This window comes from Hemicordylus capensis, chromosome 1 (assembly GCF_027244095.1).
Source record: "Hemicordylus capensis ecotype Gifberg chromosome 1, rHemCap1.1.pri, whole genome shotgun sequence".
Classification (NCBI taxonomy): domain Eukaryota; kingdom Metazoa; phylum Chordata; class Lepidosauria; order Squamata; family Cordylidae; genus Hemicordylus; species Hemicordylus capensis.
In genome coordinates, this window is record NC_069657.1 from 410,372,132 (window position 1) to 410,390,701 (window position 18,570).

Below are 18,570 nucleotides of genomic sequence, written 5' to 3' on the forward strand. Positions count from 1 at the left end.
CATGAAGAAGGTCCCAAATTTAATTCTTGGGATTGCCAGAAAGGGCTGACAAAAACCTCCATAGGAACCCATGGAGAGCTATGGTCAGTTAGTGCAGACAGTACTGAGTGAGATGGACCAATGTTCTGATTTGCAGAAGGCAGTTTCATATGGTATGTTCATTTCATCAATGTGGTGGTACCTTGCAGTGCTCTGAGGTTCATGCACTGGTTCAGCGCTGCGGGGAGGAGAGGGGAGTGGCGAGTGGGATCTTTTAAAAAGAGGAGAGCAGGTCCTTACCAGCTCTCTGTTACTGCATGCAGCTTCCTGCTGTGATGGTGCTGCCCCCAAGAACCCATGCAGGCACACATGGATTTTAAAGATCCTGCTTGCTGGTCCCCTCCCTGTGATGCTGAACTGGTTCGGACCTTGTGCACCTTGGTTCATGCACATCCCTAATCTGAATGTTATGCATTAGCTTACCAGTGTTAAGCACAATTGCCACTGACTGAAAAAGGGACTCTCAGTAGAAATTCCTAGAGGGTTTTTTGACCTCACAAAATCAGAGAATTAAGAGTTGGAAGAGACCTTGAAGAATTTGAGACTGACCATCTATCTACTCAATGTAGGAAGCTGCTACTAAAGACTAACTTCTATGAGGAGCTACTATAAAGCAATCTAGAAACACTGTTCTGCAAAGACCACTAAAATTCAATGAAACAATCTAATAATGAATTACTATTCATTATTAGAAGATGTCCCTAGGCAGAGACATCTGTAAGTCTAATATGTGCTTCTTCCCTGTGATTTATATAGCACTTCTAACTCTTGATCCAGCTGCATCATTTATGATCATATTATTTCTTTATATTACATTTTGCTTCACTGTTTAGGAACATTTAACCCAGGCATAGATAGGATGACAAATCTATCTAGGCATGGTATGCTATGGACAACGTGCCTTTATAATGAAGGGACATGGATTAGACTTTCTAAAAAGGGAGGATGGAGAGGATGCTTCACACTAAAGTGAGCTCTCTGCTATTACTTTGACCATTCCAAGCCACTTCATACGTTACTTTCTCCAATATCTATCACATTTTGTCTCCTGCCCTTTCACCATGGAACTCAGGGTGGCATGCTGAGGTGGGAATCCCATTTTCTCTTCACCCAGTGAGGCAAGGGAAGCTGAGAAGTGGTGTGTCAGGGCTGGGTCATGAGTACCAACTGCAGGAGAATGAGGAGTCAAAAGTCATAATCTAACGCAAGCCAGAATCAATGAGTGAAGCCTGCTAGTTTTCCAGAGGCCTCTGGTGGGCGACTATAGGGAAACAGTCTTCCTCCTTGTCCATGGTCTTGTCCAGGGTGGATGGAGGGCCACGGCTGTGGATTGTGACAATATCCCAATGAGCTTCATGGCAAAGCAGGAATTCAGATCTGGGTTGCCTTAGGCCAACACTCTCTCCATATACTCACTCTTCCACGTTTAATTAATCTCCAGTAATTTTCATGCTAAAAAAGTGGATGCCTCATAATATATGGAAAGAGGTGCTAACATCGCTTTCTTTTGCATCTTGGATGCACACACCTGGAAACGTATACCTTAGTTAGATATTACCAGAGATGCAGATTTTCCAGAAAATTGTGAATTGGAATTTCCCCCATGCAAATTCTCCCCTCATTTGCATAAAACTTGCATCATTTTTTTCCTTAAAAAAAATTTACTATAACATTTTCCTGATCCCTAAGTAGATTATGATCTAATTTGGCATGTTGTTTTTATACATTAAAAAATTACTTCCAGCATATTAATTCCCCACACTGTATCTCAAGTTTTTCAAGTACCCAAGTGGCTGAACTGAAATACTTGAGGGGGGGTTGGGATCAATAGAGGCACTTCATGTGGTTTAATTATTATACTGAAACAAATTTAAACCTTTACCTGGAAAGACATTTCTTTATTGGAATACAAAACATATGTGCCCCCTCACACACTTTCTAGGAATAATCACATGATAAACATTAATTAAAACAACCTTGAAATTGTGGAACGTGCCTAATATTGCAACAGTATCCATTCATTGTTACTAATGAATTTTATGAAACAACACTGGACATCTGGACTAGCACTGCACATGTGCAGCAAAGTTAATTCCAGACTACTGCTGTGAAACCCTCAGAGACCTATTTTGATGATACACAGATTTTATTTATTATTTATTTATTGTTAAATTTATATACCGCCTTTCATTAAAACAATCCCAAGGCGGTGACAGATGACTTAGAAGGGAAGGTGTCGAGACTTCGCTGTGTGTGGTACTGCAGGCTTACCCGCCACTGAGGTGGCTGCTACGGCAGTGGGAGCCCTTTCCTTTCCTGGCACTCCCTTGGGGCTTGCAGAGGTGGTGGTGGGGTCTGACAGGCCCAGAGCCGAGAGAGGTGCGGCCATGGAGGGCCTCAATGCCCATGCACTACACCTTTTGAGGGCATCAAGCCTCTGTGTGGTTCTGGGGCAGGCCTGGATGTCACAGTGCCCAGAAGCAGGGCCTGTAGAGGAAGGATTTCCGGAAGTGGTGAGGTTGTGCCCAGGGTGTTCAGGGCTATTTAGTTAGGGAGGCCAGGTCAATGATGATGGCAGTTCCTGACAGAGAGCGGGGAGATGGTTGAGATCCTCCAGGGAAAGGCTCAACAGAGGAACTGACCTGGCCAGAAGGGGAGTTGGGTGTGTAAACCTCCCCAGTATACTCTGAGACCTCAGAGGAGAAAGAAAAGATAGATCATCACCTCCTGGAGGATTTTTACAGGTCCAAACGGAGGCATAGACAGAAAGGAAGATTGGCAAAAATTGCCTCTTTCTCCACTCCAGCAACAGTGCAGAGGTAGTCTGGAACTTGCAATGCTGCACCTGCAAAATGCTAGTCCAGATGTCAGGCAACAAAAATTTAAAACTGGAAAACTTTCCACCCCACATAAGGGATGTGCACAAATTGTTGTTCGGACGGTTCAGCGGGGGGGGGGGTACCTTTAAGGAGCAGGGAGGGTCCTCTTACCCACCCACCCCGCCATGTTGTCCCCACCAGTGCTACGACCAAAACCACTGGTGTGGGGCTGCTGCGTACCTCCTTGCAGATGCAGTCAGCGTCACTTCTGGTTTGACACCGACCGGGGCTGCAAGGAAGTAAGCAGCAGTCCCGTGCCAGTGGTTTTGGCAGCAGCACCGGTGGGGAAAATACGGCGGGGGGTTAAGGGCACTCTCCCTGATCCTTAAAAGGTAACACCCCTGCCCCCAAACTGGTCCGAACGCTGGACCTCCGAACTGGTCCGGCAGTCCCGAAAAGGGCCACCGAACTGGTTCGTGCACATCCCCACCCCTCATCTCTAGCTATTACCTTTTGATAGAGGGGAGGACAGAGGGCAGACTCGTTTCCTTTATTTTTCTCTGATGAAAGCAGGGGAGGGGAGAATATATTGGCACATTAATCCAGATCAGGAGTATGAACAGGATGTTAAGTTATAATCAGTCTCTAGATTGTTACTTACATATTTTGAGCAATGGAATAAAGAATTTGTTAATGTTTTGTTTGTTCTTGCTGTAATATGTCTTAATTGAGTATTTCTTAGCCTATTGGATGATGTTCTCTCTTTTGTACTGATTTTAATTTATGCTTATGATTCAGTAATTATTATGATTCAGTAATTTGTTATGTGACTGTTTCTATGCCTAGTTACGGTTTCATAAAATGTTTATAAAAGATTTCAAGAAATATAGAAAGTTGTTCCATCCTGAGTCAGACCATTGGTCCATCTAGCTCAGTATTGTCTACTAAGGATGTGCACTCCTGGGAGGGCAAGGGGCTTCCCTTGAGGGGCAGGTTCGTGCACATCCCTTATGCAAACATCCATTTGCATGGTGGCGCAGAAGGGGGCACAGAGAGGGATGCTGCTGTCCTGTGCACCTGCTTTGGGAGAGCGCCCTGGCAGTGGGAGAGTGGCTGGGCAGGGGCTGGCAAGTAGGCAGCACCTTCTCTGTCTCTTAAGGGAACACACACACATTTGAACTGGCTCAGACGCCAGTCCGTGGAACCAATTCAGCACTCCAGAAAAGGAGCGCTGGACCAGTTCATGGCACATCCCTACTGTCTACACTGTCTACACTGACTGGCAGTGGCTCTCCAAGGTTTCAAGGCAGAGTCTTTCCCAGAACACCCAGCTTTTAGTTTCCGTCTCCTCCGGCATGGAAGTATGCATTCACGTATCAAAAAAATTTACTCCAATGTCTCTGCGAGCTATCAGCAAGCACTTCACACACAATTCGGGTTTTTCATTGCACATGAGTGTAGCCCAATTTATATCTGGGGTTTAAAAATCCACTTTTTGCGTCCGTTTTGGGGGGCAACTTCGAACTCACAGTAAAGCTTCGCAGTAAACCTGCGGTAAAGCCTGTTGTCTGAAAAAACTCATGAAGATGCTAGGTATTGAACCTGAGGCCTTCTGCATGCAAAGTAGATGTTCTACCACCAAGCTATGGCCAATCCTCAAACCTTGTTACTATTCAGTCTTATTAAATATGTATCATTGCCCAATTATTATGAATTGCTAATGGCACTGTTTGTATACTGAGACACTGCAGTTTAGATTAATTTTTATGACATCACGCAGCATTCTGTGTCTGTATGTGTGTGTGTGTCCCTCCCTATCAACTTCACAATGCCTGGGTCAATATGAACCAAATTGGGTGCAGTTGTAGGGACACATAGACACACCTCTATGGTGTAGTTTGTGATGATATCATCCACCCCAGTACAAGAAGGTGGACATATAAATGTTTGAGGCTCAAGTGGGCTAACTTGTGAACTACCTAACCGACTTAGACCAAATTTGGCACAGTGCTAGGGACACATAGAGATACCTCAATGGTGTAGTTTTTGATGATGTGATCTACCCACATACAAGATGGCAGACATGTAAATGTTTGAGGTGTAAGTGGGCTAACTTGTGAACTGCCTAACTGATCTGGACCAAATTTAGTCCAGTTGTAAGGACAGTAAAAGGAAAGTAGGCAGATTAGTTCTTACCAGAACTGCTTGTTAAATGGGTTGTCTTGACTGCTCATGATATTTATATTTTATATTGGCTGCTGTGCACCGCCCAGAGCAGGGCGGTATACAAGTGTAATAAATAAATACATAAATAAATATTGGTACACTTTTAATCAATTTTTTAATAGAAACTGCTTTCAGCATAATATATTTGGAATAGTGATATATACATAAAGCTGACATGGAAACTGCCATACCTGTAGTGACCTCACAGCGCATATACCCAAAGCAAAAGATACCTCCAACTGCCATTCATAGATCATGATGTAAACAATTTTTCTAGTTTGGAGATTAATTTCTGTCTTGGAAAAAGGGATATATGTATCTTGTAATAGATGTGTTTCAGATGAAGCTTCTGAAAGCTGATTTCTCCATCCAAAGCCTTTCCAAAATACTTCATTTCCCCTTTTTTTTCCTTCCACTTGCCTGCTTCCATCCATGTAACAGGAAAACAGGGAGAAGAAGCCTCTTTCAGTGACTTGTGCAACCTTGCAACAGCCCTGCTGTTTACATAAATAGCAAATTGCTCCATTTCTCCTCTGACAAGCGAGGAACGCTTTACAGAAATAGTCTGAAAATAAATTATTCAGGGGGGAGGGAGGATTTCCATGAACGAGCTAGAAGTTTTGTACTTAATATATTTTTAGCCTACCTGAACTTTTATTTTCCATGGTACTGTGCTAACAAAGTCAGGCCTGCTCATGAAAACACCTTTTTTAGAATTTGAATTTAAGGCTCAAGTGCAAAGGTTGCACAGAATTGTAGGCAAGCTAAAATAATCTCAAGTAACATCTCTAGCCCACCCCTTAGTTGTATTGTGTTTGTCAACCCAGATCAATCTATTAGGGATGTGCATGAAATGGATTTTGCATTTCGTTCTCAAAATGAAACACAGCTGGCTGATGTTTCGAATTTGTTCCGTTGAAACAGACAGCTTTGACGGAACAAACCTAAAACATTTCAAGTGTTCTGGCCATAGAGAACAATGGGAACTCAAAATACCCCTTTGTTCCCCATGGGTAACTCCAAGGGACACCAAAGTGGATTGGGTGGTAGGGCATGATGGGTGCTACCTACCACCCAACCCACAAAGGAAATTAGCAAGTGGGCGATTTTAAACATTTTTTTAAACTTTTCCCCAAACCCTCATAGGATTTACATGTTTCACCCCAAGCACTGAAAAATAACAGAATTTGGTGCCTCTCATAGAATGGAGTTTCCCAAGAACCTCAGTTTTCATTTTAATGAAATTTGGTTTCTAGACTTATTAATTGTCAAGGTAGGCTTGGAAGTATTTTTATCATTTGATTGATTAAGTGCCGTCAAGTCGGTGCCGTCAAGTCGGTGTCGACTCTTAGCGACCACATAGATAAATTCTTTCCAGAATTATCCATCTTCAGCTTGGCCTTTAAGGTCTCTCAGTGGTGCATTCATTGCTGTAGTAAGAGAGTCCATTCACCTTGCTGCTGGTCATGCTCCAGCATTCCCCTGCATTATGGACTTCTCAAGGGAGCTAATCTTTGCATAATGTGTCTGAAATATGATAGTTTGAGCCTGGTCATTTGTGCCTCGAGTGACTTCAGACTGAACTTGAGCATAAAACTCATAAACTTCCTCTTCTTCTGCATCAGTCGTTGGGGCATAGACTTGAAGAACTGTCATGTTAAAGGATTGTCTACGAAATCTAATTGATATTACTCGGTCACTGACCACATTGTTCCCAAGTACTGTCATTGCTATATCCTTCCTGACTATGAAAGCAACACCGTTCCTTCTTTGGTTTTTGTCTCCTGAGTAGTAAACGGTACGGTTTTCTGAATGAAAGTGCCCCATTCCAGTCCATTTTAATGCACGTATGCCCAAGATGTCAATCGGTAGTTGATTCATTTCATCTTTCACTGTGTCGAGCTTTCCCATATTCATGCTTCTTTTTTTCCACGTTCCCATTGTAATTGTCTTTGCAGCTTCAGATTTTCTTTTCCCGCACGGCAGCATCAGCTGCTAGACGTCCAAAAGGCTTTAGTCTAACCGCGTCATAATCACCCTTGGTACTCTGAGAGATCCTCAGCTCTTCCTCAGTAACATGTTGAGTACCATCCTGAGGGGCCCATCACCCAGCACTACATGGACAATCATTCTATTTTGTCTATCCTCTATCCATGTGGTTTTCTTGGTAAAATCCAGGAGTGGTTTACCATTGCCTTCTCCCATGCAGTATGAAATCATGCCTGTGTCATCACTGAAGCCTCCAGCACCTTCCTATATCGCTGCTGTCCAATATAGGTGCCTGCTTGCTTTAGCTGGATAGCTGGGATGACCATCGCACTTTGGGTGACACTACTGGGAGTATACCTCCCAGCGTACTTTGCTCATCCGTCCCAGGATGGCTCTTGCACAAGAACACCTTGTCAAACAAACAAACCAAAAACCCCCCAAGAAGCTACCATTATCATAATGGTAAACTCTATAGAAGGGACACAGGGGGAGGATTGGGGGAGGCGTGGCACTGTATATCAAAGAAGGGATAGATTCCAATAAGCTAGAAAACCTAGGTGGACCGGAGTCCTCCACAGAATCACTATGGGTAACATTACGAGGACTGAAAGGAAATGTGTAACTAGGGATGTGCTATTGCCCTCCGGTTCAAACCCCTGAGAGTGACAAGGAGTTGGAGAAACAAATAAGAGAGGCATCAAAGAGAGACAGAGCAGTAATAATAGGTGACTTCAACTACCCACACAAAGACTGGGTAAATTCACATTCAGGTAATGAGAAGCCAAATTTCTAGACATGCTAAATGACTGTGCCTTAGAACAGTTAGTCGTGGAACCAACCAGAGAGATGGCGACTTTGGATTTAATCCTGAGTGGTGCCCGGGACCTAGAGTGAGATGTCAGAATTCCAGAACCTCTGGGTAGCAGTGACCATAGTGTGATCCAATTTAGCATATATGCAAGTGGAGAATTGTCAAGGAATTCCAACACAGATGCATTGGACTTCAGAAGAGGAAACTTCTCAAAAATGAGGGGACTGTTAAGAAGGAAGTTGAAAGGGAATGTCAGGAGGGTCAAATCACTCCAGAAAGCATGGAACTTATTTAAAACTACAATATTAGAAGCACAGTTGGAATGTATACCAAGAAGGAGGAAAGGTATCACCGAGTTCAGGAGGATGCTAGCGTGGATAACAAGTAGAGTCAGGGAAGAAGACTTCTTTCAGGAAATTGAAGTCCTCCCCAAATGAAGAGAACAAGAAAGAAAGGGAGGACTGGAAAGTAGCAAAAGTAACAATGATTTTCAAAAAGGGATCCAGGAGCGATCCGGGAAATTACAGGCCGGTTAGCTTAACGTCCATTCCAGGCACATTGATGGAAAGCATCCTCAAGAATAAAATTGTAAAGCACATAGAACAACAGGCCCTGCTGGGAGAGAACCAGCATGGCTTCTGCAAAGGGAAATCTTGCCTCACCAACCTTTTGGAGTTATTTGAGAGTGTCAACAAGTGTGTGGATCAAGGTGATCCAGTTGACATAGTATACCTGGACTTCCAAAAAGCTTTTGACAAAGTTCCTCATCAAAGACTCCTGAGAAAACTTAGCAGTCATGGGATAAGGGGACAAGTATATGTGTGGATTGCTAACTGGTTGAAGGACAGCAAACAGAGGGTAGGTATAAATGGACAGTTTTCACAATGGAGGGAAGTAAGAAGTGGTGTCCCCCAGGGATCTGTACTGGCAGCGGTGCTTTTTAATTTATTCATAAATGATCTAGAAGTTGGGGTAGGCAGCCAGGTGGCCAACTGTGAAGATGACACTCAGCTATTTAGGGTAGTGAAATTCAAAAGAAGATTGTGAGGAGCTCCAAAAAGATCTCTTCAAACTGGGGGAGTGGGTGACAAAATGGCAAATGCGGTTCACAGACTGACAGCAACGTCTCCAAGGTTGAAGACAAGAATCTCTCTCAGCCCTATTTTGGAGATGCCAGGGAGGGAACTTGGAACCTAGATGCTCTTCCCAGAGTGGCTCCATCCCCTAAGGGGAATATCTTACAGTGCTCACTCATGGTCTCCCATTCAAATGCAACCAGGGCAGACCCTGCTTAGCTATGGGGACAGTTCATGCTTGCTACCACAAGACCAGCTCTCCTCCCAAATGCAATAAATGGACAGTTTTTACAATGGAGGTACGTAGGACGTGGCGTCCCCCAGGGATCAGTACTGGGACCGGTGCTCTTTAAATTGTTCATAAATGATCTAGAAGTTGGAGAGACCAGTGAAGTGGCCAAATTGGAGATGACATTAACTATTTAGGGTAGTGAAATCCACAACAGATTGTGAGGAGCTCCAAAAGGATCTCTCTGGACTGGGGGACAAAATGGCAAATGCAATTCAGTGTAAGGAAATGTAAAGTGATGCGCACTGGGGCAAAAAAACCAAAACTTCACAAAAATGCTGATGGGATCTGAGCTGTCGGTGACTGATCAGATCTTGGGGTCATGGTGGACAGCTCATTGAAAATGTCATCCAGTGCGTGGCAGCTGTGAAAAAGGATAATTCCAAGCTAGGAATCATTACGAAGGGGATTGAAAATAAAACTGCTAATATTATAATGCCCTTATACATATCTATGGTGCGGCCACATCTGGAGTAATACTGCATACAGCTTTGGTCACCATATCTTAAGAAGGATATTGTAGAACTGGAAAAGGTGTAGAAGAGGGCAACCAAAATGATCAGGGGCCTGGAGCACCTTCTTTATGAGGCTAGGCTATAGCATCTAGGGCTCTTTACCTTGGAAAAGAGGCGACTAAGGGGAGACATGATCGAGATGTATAAAATTATTCATGGAGTGCATAGGGTGAACATAAAGAAATTTTTCTCCCTCTTTCATAACACTAGAACCAGGGGTCACCCTATGAAACTGGAGGTTGGGAAATTTAGGACTGACAAGCAGAAGTACTTTTTCACATAGCGCATAATTAATCTACAGAATTCCTTGCCATGGGATGTGATGATGGCCACTAGCTTGGATGGCTTTAAAAGGGGTTTGGACAAATTCATGGTGGACAGGACTATCAATGACTACTAGTCTGGTGGTTGTGGGCCATCTCTAGCCTCAGAGGAACGATGCCTCTCAATACCAGTTGCAGGGGAGTAACAGCAGGAGAGAGGGCAAGCACATGTCTCTTGCCTGTGGGCTCCCCAGAGACATCTGGTGGGCCACTGTGTGAAACAGAATGCTGGACTAGATGGACCTTGCGCCTGAACCAGCAGGGTTGTTCTTATGTTCTTTTCATTCCCCAAAGCTTTTTAAATATTTGACATGCTATTCTTGCACAAGAACACCTTGTAAAACAAGCAATCAAACCTTCCAGAACAATACTGGCAGCTACAGGGTTGTGGTTTTTTTAAATTTATTGACAAAAAGGTGTTCTTGTGTAAGAACAACTTTTTGTCAAACCAACAAGGCGTCCTTGCAAAAGAACACCTTGTCAAACCAAGAAAAAAACCAGCAGCTGTGTCTCTGAAGCTTTTAAAAGACTTGACACGTGTCCTTGTGCAAGAACACCTTGTCAAACCAAAAACAAAAGAAGTGCATTCAAACAATAATCGCAGCTGTTGCTTTTTCAGAGTAGAGGTGCCCTCCCTAGCTATTCTATCTTTAAGAGGCTGTTCCATGCTCTGGAGCATGGTGGTTTAAATAGGGATTGAAATCCAGCTACTTCTATATAAAAATTATGTTGTATACCCTGCACCCACTTAATTCCGTGCACCCCCCCACTCCCAGAATGCAAAACTTTGTATAACCCATGCGTTATATTCACAAAAATATGTTACTGTCATATCCCTCCCGCATCTTGCGCACACACAGGTTTTTAAATATATTTTTTAATTATATTACAGTGTGAAACCAATTCTCTTTTTGTTTTCCTATTATATACAAAACTGTAAAACTCATAAAAATTAAGTTTTCAAAATATCCATGAACTTTTTTTTTTTAATTTAGAATTATTTACAAGTCTTGCATAGTTAGCAGCAAACGGTTTAAACAGGAACCCTAAATATAGATTTTACTCTGTCTGCAGCGTTTTGGCAGACAATTCTATCTATGCATTGTCTCATAGGACTCTTAAGCTATTAAAGTATGAATTGAGTGATTGCCTGAAGAGCTAATGCACAGTTTTTACAAGCACTGGTAAGTCTTGATAATTCATCTCTGTTACCTCTTGAGGCAGGTTTTTTGCTACTAATCACACTGTTGGAGAAGCCTTCTAAGGTTTCCTGCTGCCCATCCAGTGAGTCAGATTCAGCGGTATCATGATATAGAGGAGGCTTGAATAGGAAAAGTATTATGCACTGTAAGAAAGATGGCATGCCATGAAAAGCCACTAACAAGGAAGCCATCTTTGGACTCTAATGAGAACAGGCAAAGTGCACTCACTCCATCTTTGTTACAATCACTGTCAATGGAGGGAACCCATGTAGGGCCATTTTCTGTTCTCATTATGGTTTTTGTCACAAGGGTTATTCATCAAAACTAAGACTATATTCTTAACTCTGTTCAATGAAATTGCCAGAATGCTTTTTCTAATATCCTCTCATTTGTGCTGGCTGACAATTCAGGCCCAATGCTGGAAGAACAAAGGGGGAAGTACCTATGTAGGGCTCTGCATACCTGGCCCAAAGACTCTCTACATGCTAATGCTGCATGAACAGGCAATGAGATGAGATCTGAACAAGGTATCTGCCCGATGGAATGCCCACCAGATGCAATGCCTACAAGTATGTTTTTTGTACATGTACATACTTTGCAGCATCAGACTAAAGCTGGAACTCAGATCTCCTCAAATCCAGAATTTCAGATACCTGATTTAAAGAGAAAGGTCTTTTTCTATTCACAGTGAACAAGTGGAAACTGCAGATAGGGTTAGACAAATGGGGCCATTAATGCTTAAGGTAATGCTTTAGGTAAGGCAGTTGCAAAGGTGTGGGCAATGCAAATATAATATCATCAAGGCCCAATTCACATAGCAACTGCACTGCTTTTATTTCAAGTCATATTGAATCCTATCATATATAGGACAAAAGATGACCAATTTTATATGTTTCTGGTCAGTTTATAAGCATGTTCCCCACTCTAATAATGCCTGATTCACATTTAATTGAACTGTGTTTATAGCTCACTGACCTTTAGAAGCATGTGTCAAAAGCACAGCATGCAATTTGGCACTCCAGCAGGTCCTCCTTAAACTATGTTTAAATATTTTTAAAGCATAAACTTGTTTAAACTATGTTTTTCTTAAGTTTGGTGGGCAGGGGGGCCTAGCAACTCCACAATTAAGGTGCACAAACCTTGCAAGACAAAACAACCAACCGCCCCACAGCCCCTCTGTAAGAATTCCCCCAACACCAGCAAAACAAACAACAAAAACCCACACACACCAAAATGTGTTTCAATAAGCAAGAAGAAAAGTAAGGCATTATATAAACAGAGGGCAGAATTACTGAACGAAAGCAGAACCAACCATTACTCATGTATACAGAAACAGATAGGACTTATTAAAATTAAGCTGATTTTGCTATGTTTATCTATTTATTTTTTCAGAGAGTCCCCTCAAAAGGAGAGAAAGCCCTACTTACAATAAACAACATACAATAAACATAAATAATAAACAGCTGCTGCAAGGGGCAATGAAATTGGGTAATACAATTATTTTAAAAGTTGGCTTGAGCAGTTAAATGCCAAATTGTGAACTTCGCTCTTTAATGAAAACTTAATTTATCTCATAGGCAAAATGTAGCTGACTATGCAATCAGTGGTTTGTTCCCTAAAACTGATGTAAGCTCCCTGCTTGGCCTGGATTTTGGTAAAAGTCCCCCCCCCCCCGACAGCCGGATGATCAGCTCTACTTCGTTCTTGCTCCGCTGCTTTTGTTAGCATTGTGGGTGGGCTTCCTTTGTGGCCTTCCTTCCGGCTGTCCTGCCAGCTCTTTGATTGCCTGATAGTCTACACCCTTGGACATTGATTACATCAGCCTTGTCCTCCCAGGAGACTCTGGGGTTTTGGAGCTTATAAGGAAGCAGGGTGCAGCAGGCAGCCACCAAAGCCAGTGGCCAAAGGAGGCCAGCCATTGGTGACGGGCCTTTGGTGTGAGATTGAGGGCTGGGGCAGAGTATTAGTACTACTAACAACATTTAAATCATAGCTAGCAACAACATTAACCCAGTGTTCCTAACTAGGGATGTGCATGAAGTTTCTTCAGCACCAGCGGGGGTAGTCCTTTAAGGGCAGGGGAAGGTGCACTCACCCCTCCCGCTGCATATCCCCCATCGGTGCTCCATTACTTTTAAGCCCCTCGGGGCGGCAGCGCTCCGCCCTGCCGCCCCATTTTCGTCATCGTCCGGAAGTGGACAGAAGAAGCAAGTGCACATGCGCCCGTCGCGTGCGCACACCTGCATGGCAGACGGGCACATGCGCGCTTGCTTCTTCTGGATGATGACGAAAACGGGGTGGCAGGGAGGAATACTGCCGCCCCGAGGGGCTTAAAAGTAACGGAGCACCGGCAGGGGACATGCGGCGGGAGGGATGAGTGCACCCTCCCACGCCCTTAAAGGACTACCCCCGCTGGTGCCGAAGCACCAAAACGGCCCACGGAGCCAAAACATTTTGGAGGCCTTCATAATGGCCTCCAAAACGTTTCGGGCACAAGCCTATTCGTAACTATAATTTGTGTATGGATTACATCTTCCTAGAGCCTAATATACTTCAGATACAGATGAAAAGTGGGAGGGGGGTAAGGAAAGTTGAGGAATGGCATGGTTTGGGGAGATCAGGAATTAGTAGAGGGAAGAGGGAAGAGAAGGGGGAAGGATGGAGGGATCCAAGGCTTGTGGAAGCAGCATATTACCAGGGCCAGAGGCTTGAGAGTGATGAGGCTTCAGCTGCAGAGGAGATGCTGGCGCTAGAGAACAGGAGCTTTGCTCAGAGCGAGGTGGAGAGTGAGAGCTCCATGGCTGGGGAAGTCTTTACTTCTCACTGCACAGCAGAAGTCACAGACAATTGACCTGTCCATGGAAAGAGTTCTTGCTTGTTGCCCCACGGCTTTAGCAGCAAACTCTGGGATGGCTCTTGAGCAAGTATTGCTTGTTAGGCAAAGATTGCTAGCTGCCATGTGCAGAGACTCTTTGCTTACAGTTGTTCCTTCCTTTGATCTCCATGGAGTCTATTTTCAAAATATCCTCATCCTTCCTGGATCCCCAAAAGGTGACAATTTGCTGTTACCCTCTGGATAATGTCTTTTAATTATTCAGGATATTAGCTCAGTCCAGGGAGATCTGAATCCCATCTTATGTTAGCTGCTATCTTGGGGAGGGGACGTTCTATTTTGCCCAAAGCAAATCTGCAACTCTGAGAAGCAAATGGGCATCTTCTCTTGTCCCCAGATTTCTGGTGCCTGGTCCCAGAAGGTGTTAAAAGGTGTTACAGTAATAAAAGAATAATTAAATCTATAGTTGTTTTATTTGAGTGCATCTACCTAGAGTGGAATTTCTATAGACAGCAATAGGGTATCTCCTTTGGGCAGAGCAGAGCACTCATTAACAAGGATTAACATAGATTTCTTGAAGGAGGAAATGCGAGCCCAGCTCCTCACCACAGACATTATCTGATAGTAAGTTAAATGTTAGCATTTGGATAGATCAAGCCTGGCCATTGTATTTCTTTTGAGTACCCATTTCACAAGCATTAAGAATACAATGCTGGATTGCCTGTACAGTCACAGAACAGTAAGCAGAGGCAGTCATGAGACCTGGGTGTCAGTTCACCTTGAGTTCAGGCATTAATTGATTCCTTAATAAAATGGAATCAGACGCAGGCCTGGGTTCCATATAATTCTGGGTTGGTAGCTCTAGGTTGAATGTTGGTGTCAGGGTGTCCCCAACAGGGCAGCTATTCTGGTGGCAGTATAGAATAGAAGAAGTAACGTTGGCAGGTCAACAGGCCATTACAGGGGAAGGGAAATCGGAAATCTAATAGCTCTTTCCCCTTCCAACAGTCCTGACAGCTCTTTGACCTCAGGGAGCAGTGCCAACTACCCACAGAGCCTCATCTTGCTCCTTTGTAATGCCAGGTCAGTCCCGAATAAATCAGAAATCATCCATGATCTGATTATGGATGAAGGGGCCGACCTATTATGTATCACAGATATTTGGTTGAGGGAGGCTTGTGGCCTAATCTGGTCCCAGCTTCTCCCTCCAGGGTACTTTGTTGAGGAGGTGGTGAGAGCATGTGGACAGGGAGGTAGAATGGCTACGGTCTATAAGAATAACATCTCCCTTACCAGGATCCCTGTCTAAGTGTCTGACCATATTAAATGTGTGTACTTAAATTTGGGGATCAGGAATAGACTGGGACTTTTGGTGGTATACCAATCATCCCACTACCCCACAGAGTCCCTAACTGAGCTGATGAACTTGGTCTTGGTGTTGGGAGTCTCCCAGGCTTATGGTGGTGGGGAATTTCAATGTTCACTTCGGTACCAATTTGTCTAGGGCAGCTCAGGAGTTCATAGCAGCCATGACAACTATGGGCCCATCCCAAGTGGTCTCAGGACAGATGCATGTTGCTGGTTACACATTTGATCTGCTCTTCCACTCTGATTAGAGTGGTGTTCCATGGGTGTGGACTCCTGTGATTTCCTCATTGTTATAGACGGACCAACATCTGGTTAAGGTTGGACTCACAATCACATCCCACATCCACAGGGGTGAGGGGCCTATTAGGATGGTCCACCTGAGAAGGTTATTGGATCCAATAGGATTCCAAGAAGCCCAGGAAGGATTTAGTGTTGGCTCTGCCTATGATTCTGTTGATGCCCAGTGGAGAACTTGAACAGCAAACTCACCAGGACAGTAGACAAGATTGCTCCTAAGCATCCTCTCCAACCCACTTCAAAATTGGTGCCTTGGAATACGGAAGAACTACAGGACCTAAAGCAGCAAGGTGGACAACTGGAGCACAAGTGGAGAAGACTTGAACCCAACAGATTACAACACAGAGCACATTTGAAGACCTATGCTCTGGCAATAAGCGCGGCAAAGAAGAGATTCTTTTCTGCCCACATTGCATCCGCAAGTTCTCACCCAGTGGAGTCGTTTAGGGTTATGAGAGGGCTAGTCTATGCTCCTCCTCCCTTGAATCAAAATTTAGAACTATCAATTACCCATTGTAGTGTTTTTAATCAGTTCTTTGTGGATAAAATTTCTCATATGCAGCCAACTTAGATGCCACAGTTATTGCAGAGTCTAATGTGGAGGTATCCAGCAAGTCCTCTTAAGTTACTATGCTGGATCAGTTTCCGTTTGTGACTTCTGATGAAGTGGATAAGCTGCTTGGAGCAGTGCAGCCTACCACCTGTTCTCTTGAGCCTTCACTGACATGGCTTATACTATCTGGCTGGGAGGTTGTTGTAGAAGACCTGGTATATATTATACATACTTCTCTGAGGGAGGGAAGGATGCCTTCCTGCCTTAAGGAGGCAATCATTAGACCTCTTCTGAAGAAATCTGCTTTGGATCCCTCAGAGTTAAGCAACTACAGGCCTGTCTCCAACCTTCCATGGCTGAGCAAGGTAATTAAGAGGATGGTGGCCTCCCAAGTCCAGGTAGTCTTGGAAGCCACCACGCTCTCAACTCAGCACTAGGCAGTCTAGACACATTTCAAACTGGTTTGGGGGCAGGACATGGGGTAGAAACTGTCTTGGTCAGCCTGATGGATGATATCCAATTGGGAATTGACAGGAGTGCGACTCTGTAGGTCCTTTTGGATCTCTCGGTGAATTTCGATCCTATCAAATATAGTATCTTTCTGGACCATCTGAAAGGGTTGGGAGTGGGAAGCACTGCTTTGCAGTGGTTCCACTCCTACCACTTGGGCAGATTCCAGACAGTGTCACTTGGAGACTGTTCTTCAAAACATTAATTTTTATGTTCATTGCACACACACGCGCGCACACACACACACACACACACCAGGGCTCCATACTGTCTCCAATACTTTTCAATATCTACATGAAACTACTGGGAGAGATCATCGAGAGATTTGGTCCAAGGTGTTATCAGTATGCTGATGATACTCAAATCTATTTCTCCATGTCAACATCATCAGCAGAAGGCATAACCTCCTAAAATGCCTGCCTGGAGGCAATAATGGGCTGGATGAGGGATAACAACCTGAGACTGAATCCAAAGACACAGGTACATATTGTGTGGGGACAGAACTCAAGAGACAATTTTGAATGCCAGTTCTGGAAGGGGTCACATTTCCCCAGATGGAACAGGTACGCAGTCTTGGTGCTTCTGGATCCAAACCTCTCCCTGGTGTCTCAGGTTGAGGCAGTGGCCAGGAGAGCTTTCTATCAGCTTCAGCTGATACGCCAGCTGTGTCTGTTTCTTGAGATATGTGACCTCAGAACAGTGGTACATATACTGGTGACCTGCAGACTTGACTACTGCAATGCGCTCTATGTGGGACTGCATTTTTGCTTAGTCCAGAAACTGCAGTTGGTGCAGAATGCAGCAGCTAGGTTGGGTCATCTGGAAGAAACTATAACACTCCTATAATAAAGGAACTGCACTGGCTACCAATAGGTTTCTGGGCAAAATACAAGGTGCTGGTTATAACCTATAAAGCCCTAAACAGCTTAGGCCCAGGGTATTTAAGAGAACATCTTCACTATGAGCCCCATCACCCATTAAGATCATCTGGAGAGGTCCATCTGCAGTTGCCACCAGCTCATCTGGTGCCTACACACACCTTTTCTGTTGCTGCCCCGAGACTCTGGAATACATGCCCAGCTGAAATAATAGCCTCCCCATCTCTGACAACTTCAAAATAGTCTTTAAAGACACATATATTCACTCCAGCTTTTTAACAAGACTTATGGTTTTAAATATAAGTTTAAAACAGTAAAAAGGCTTTATAAGTTCACATTGAATCCTATTATATATATGACAAAAGACAGCCAATTGTATATATTTCTATTGATTTGTAAGCATATTACCCACTCTGAGAATGCTGGATTCACATTTTAATAGCAAATCACATTTAATATGGGAAAAGGAAGGCATCTTGGCCACCCAACTAAACTGAATCAATAGTACAGATACACAAGGGAATGGCCTAGTGGACTGTGTCCATAATAGGTTCTGTCTCTCCTCCCTTCTGCTGTCCTTACAGGAGTCAAAACCTATCACTTGAGATGGCTGCCTCACTTTGCTTTATAACAGGGCAGCCTGTAGTGGAAACTTGGTGCAACTATAACTGATTTTGTTATTAAAATGAAACAGAAGTTATATAGTGCTTTTGAAGGTGCAAAGTGCTGCACGCGTATTATTTTGATGTAATAGCAACCCAAAACATCTCCTGTACTCTATTTCTCTTTCATCATTTCCTTTTCCTCCCTATTTCATTACTAGTCTGGTGCAAGGGAGGTAG

The 18,570-nt window shown here is 43.8% G+C and overlaps 1 protein-coding gene across 2 annotated transcripts in view; it reads right to left on the bottom strand.

Annotated features, from left to right (window-relative positions):
- Window positions 1–18,570, bottom strand: part of CNIH3 (cornichon family AMPA receptor auxiliary protein 3) — a 151,991-nt gene that overhangs the window by 38,960 nt on the left and 94,461 nt on the right. The window lies entirely within an intron of this gene.